Source organism: Helianthus annuus, chromosome 2, assembly GCF_002127325.2.
Source record: "Helianthus annuus cultivar XRQ/B chromosome 2, HanXRQr2.0-SUNRISE, whole genome shotgun sequence".
NCBI lineage: Eukaryota > Viridiplantae > Streptophyta > Magnoliopsida > Asterales > Asteraceae > Helianthus > Helianthus annuus.
In genome coordinates, this window is record NC_035434.2 from 158,245,270 (window position 1) to 158,250,476 (window position 5,207).

A 5,207-nucleotide genomic window follows, 5' to 3' on the forward strand; every position below is an offset into this window, starting at 1 on the left:
AAGAAAGTATGTGTGTAGAAGGATCCAAAGTGTCAACATTTAAAAACTATGCCTTTCAACAACCCTACACGACGTTTATACTCTTAAACGAATAAATTTTGAAACATATGAAGCCGTTTGTGAAAGAAAGTGAAAGATTACAAGACACGGGGGTTAAACGTGTCAACATGTTAAATTACTACCTCTGAGTGACCTTTTAACGAACTCGGGGCTTTGTAACGATTAATTATACTCTCAAGAATAAGTGACGAAAAATTCACGAGGTTTCGATATCATTTGATATTAAATACGTTAACTTTCATAAATAAAGGGCTAAAAGCGTCAACTTGATGAAAAAAATGTTTTCAGTTATCATTTAACGAAACCGAACCTATCGGTGTTTGGTTATGTCCTAAAGATCATCCAAATATAAACTTTATGGGTTAATTGTGCTTAAAATGAAAGTTTCAAGGAATTAGAAGGTTCAGGGGCCAAACTTGTCAAGTTTCAAACTTGTTGGCTAGACACTTGAAGCGTCGCGCCGCGCGACCCCGGACCACATCTGCCGTCGCGCCAAGCAACGACCTGTTTTTCACAGCCAGCATGCACAGGTGCAGGTTATGCCCCTCTCCTATTCAATTCAGCTTTACACTCACAATATTTCAAAACTAGGGACTGTTTGATGGTATCTAAAACCACTTGGGACACATGTTAACATCTAGAAACAACATAGAACACCTGGGAAGATCTGGTGATGGTCTCTTGTAGTATAAATAGAGGCATTGGGGCAGTTCCATTCACTTGCACTTCAAAAATTCTCAAAATCTCAATTGCTCAAAGCTTTGGAGAATTTCTGGAGCATCCTGAGTATTAAGGAAGCTCTCTTAAGTCTAATCTTCGTGCTAAGGACCATTGTAAGCGTTCTTAGCTTCTGTAATTAAGGTTTTGTTAGCTTAATGACCGAAAGTCAAAGATATCGTAATGATACTTTAACTTTGTGATTAATCACTAACGGTCCAGCCATTATTCGAATTGAAAATGGCTTTGTGTTGGTATTTAAGTAGTTGATAAACCCTCAAAAGGGCACCTCCTATTATCACATTTACTTGGTCAATTATCGGGTCAAACTACTTAATAGAAAAGTCAAACGATTCAGTTTTTACAAAATAATTCATAACTGATAATGTAGGAACTATAAAATAAGTTTTATCACTAAAATAACTTGGTAAATAATATAAGGACATGGTTAGGCATGTTCAACCCGACAATTCTGAGTATTAGGCTCGGTTCGCAACCGAAAGTCGCAAAAGTAGACTTTTGCTTTGACTTTCAGCTCTGACCCGAATTAGCTTAGTTTAGTTATGCCTTAGGGTTCCTTTGTGACCACATTATATGTTAGTATAACCCTCTGAGGTCATACTACATGGTCCCTTAGAAATCAGAGATCATTTGCATGTTTCCGTTAAATGCTTAAAATTGACCATTATGCCCTTATGTTATAAAAACGAGATTTTTGAAAATGTGAGAGGACAAAAAGCTTTATTACTGATTTATAAGTATGTCATAAAAATTTGACATCCGTTTCTGGTCTCAAATGAAAGTTATGCAAGATATCGTAAAACAAAACTTTTTTATTAATTAAATTGCATTTTTGGCATAAATCATATTTAAACCCAATTTTTGGCACCAAACTTGCTACCCACTGATATGATATAATATTTAGGGATTTTTGGAAATTTTCGTCAAATTTTATACTGACCATAACATAGAGTTCTTGTATAAATTCGGTATTGACGATAATGCCCTTTTCATTAATAAAATGAGTTTTACATATCATTTTGCTACCAAACCTTTTCCTACTAATGTCATATGTTAAATAAAATATTTCTAACATTTAAGACTGATCAAAACTTCAAAATTTTATAAACATCTCAAATATCGTCAAATACCGACTTTTACGCTAATTAGGCGCATAGTATGGTTTAAAACCATATTTAATGCCTAAGACTTGTTACCTACTAATTTTATAAATAAATTTTTATACTTTAACAGTAAGTATAAGTCTTGAACTCAGACTTCCAAATTTGACCTTAAAAGGATATGTAAAATGACCAAAATGCCCCTACGGTGCATAGTTTGGCCATAAATGATAAACCTCACATATGCATGATATCTTACTGATGTAACTTGATAAAATAAATATTTTTACTGAATATTTTAGACCAGAACCTTTTTGCTATTAAACATCTTTTATAAACTGTAAAATGACCAAAATACCCTTACGGGACTTAAACTGGTTTTAAATTCGTTTTGGGCATAATTGAAGATATCCTACTTATATCACAACATATTTTAAGCATAATAACTTATGGAACTTGTACATGACTCATTCGGTTACCCGTTGTGCCTATACGCGTTCAGTACGGTTTATGTAACTAGTTTGCATAAATTAGCCGAAACGGGTCAAACCTTATCATTTTTACTTCAAAATCCAGAATGTATTTAGTTTACCCATTTTATACAAGTCTTCATACTTGTCGGGTCTAAATCACATTCCAATCCGGTCACCGCTTAATCTAGCGTTTCGTGCCGTAAACTTTTCTTAAATACTAACCGGTCTAAGTTACAACTTAAATAAGACCCGTTAGGAATCTAATAGGTTAATATAACCTTCGTTCCAGATTGAGAGCCCCGGTAGAAGTACTTGCACTTGCTGATTAGAATATACGACTGAGCATAATTTATATTTAGCTTAGGTAAATACTTTTAACTTATTTTCCCATATACGGGCTTGGGATACAGTAAATTATTACCGCTTGGTCGGGTGTAGAAACCTTTTTAATCGAATATGTTTAAATTGTATAATCCCGTTTTAATCTGTGTTGCTTGATAACAAATAACATTGGGGGTTAACGACCGTGTCCTCGATGTCCTTGGCTCATTCAAAAAGCGTGAATGGGCACGACTTAAGCACGGGGTTTAGGCATACACCTGTCTGTCACGTATGTAAAAGATATACTCACTCATGAGGAAACTTCTTGTGAGTTTATATTTGTGGTGTGTCGATTAATCTTGTTCGGCTTTTATACCGGCCCTAAATGTTGGACAAAAATGTAAATCTGATGCAAGATTATTATTAATATAATTATCCCAAGTTATAAAATGTTTGTGCCTTGTGCATTTAAACCAATTTTCATAAATGTTTTCAAAAGAGTTGGTTAATTGTCTTTACTAGTGTAAACTGACGTATTTTTTCCAAAAAGACTAAGTGACAGGTACCGTACGTAATTGGCTGGGAGCTCGGGCGTTAATTAAGAATCTTGCAAGTTCTGAACGTCTAAAGTCTATTGAAGAATATTTATATTTCTGTTTTAAGATCCGCCTGTGGATCCATATACAACCGTTTGTATAATATTTAATTATACTTTGCATTTCGGTTTGTAATTATTATTTTCATCCAAGACTTCCGCTGTGCATTAAACTGTATACATTTGACTATGACGATATCAATTACGTCACGATACTCCCCGCCGGGCCCACCGGTGATACGTGGAAATATCGGGTGTGACAGGTTGGTATCAGAGCCAACATTGAGTGAATTAAACACTAGCCTTTTGTGTTTAATCTCAATGACACAGTTGCACATTCCTTGACTTCCGAGTCTAGGCAAAGGACTTAGGATTAATCCTAATCTTAATTGGTTTAAATCTTTTTGTTTATTTCTTTTGTTTGTTTTGACAGGAATACAAGCAATCATGCCACCTAGAGTGAGAGGACTTGGAGGACGAGGAAAAGCACCGATCTTAACTAGGAACAATCATGAAGCTAGACCATCTCACCGGCGCACACCATCCGCATCACTCGGATCGAGTCCTCACGAAGACTGGAGGACATACCTCGAGCCCGTGAGACGCTCTGTCTCACTTAGCTCCTCACCATATTATCATCATTCCTTTGGGCCACAACAGGAGGATGAGCCCAACGACTCTCACCATTCTTACATTCCTCTGTAGCGATCGGGTTCACACCATTCCTTTCAGAACCCAACACCTTATTTTCAAAGCCGGTTCAACCCGATGAACCAAATCGAAGAACAAGAGGCTCAAAACCCTTTAGGACCAGCTGATCATTTCCCCGATACCAAAACATGGATGTGGACGATGATCCAGATCCTGAGATGCCACCATCTGGGACGCCGACGTATCCCATTGAGATTTCTAGTGGATCATCCTTTCATGGTTCGCCTTACAGGGCCCCTCACCGCAACTCGCCACCACACTAGCAGTTCTGAGGCGATGAAGAACTGCACGAATGTCCGTGCGTGGGGTTTCCATTTCAGCACCCCCAACACTCCAGCAACAGCAACTACTCGCCGCTCTATAAAGACCCGCAAATGGGTGGGCCTTCAAATGCCGTTTCTGAAGTCGACTCTACACCAGTCGCACCAACACCACACATGGGATATGAAAACCCAATTCCATCTTACCCAGGTGCAGCTGGGTACAACCCGTTTGGGCAGCAAGCTTATTCAGGTTATAACTACAACAATGCCCCTATCGTTGACCCGTACATCGAGGCAGCAAACTACAATGCTCTCTACCGTGGACCCTTTCCAGCTACGTACCCAACTGGGTACCCTGCATATTGGTATCAATACCCACCACCTCCTCAACCTCAGCAGCAACAACCGCCGCAACCACCACAAATTCAACCACCGCAGCAGCAAGAAATCCTCCAAAGGTTGCACGAGGTGGAACAAAGGGTAGACGAAGAGCGTAGGAGTCGTTGCGGTCTTCTAAAGCGTTTGGCAAACCTTATTAAGGGGAAGAAGAAGAGGGATTATTAGAAATCCTTATTTATTGTTTTGTAATTTCATTTTCAATTAAGTCCCTACGTGGACATTTCATTTATGTATTTGGTCCCTGCATGGACTTGTCTTTCCTTATTTTAGTCCCTACGTGGACAATGTTACTTCTTTAAAAAGACCCATTTAGGGCATTATTGTAATTCGTAGGATTTTATTTATGAGAAATTTCCTTTTTGAAATTACAAGTTGGCATTAAACATAAACATATTCATATATTGTAAATCAAAATATTGATTCAATTTTTATTGATCTGACATTAAATATTCAAAGAAAATCTTAAAGGTATAACCTAGCCCATATGTAATTTTAGACATGGCCATGATGGTAAAACCTTTTTAAGATTCAAATCTTTGTTAACATC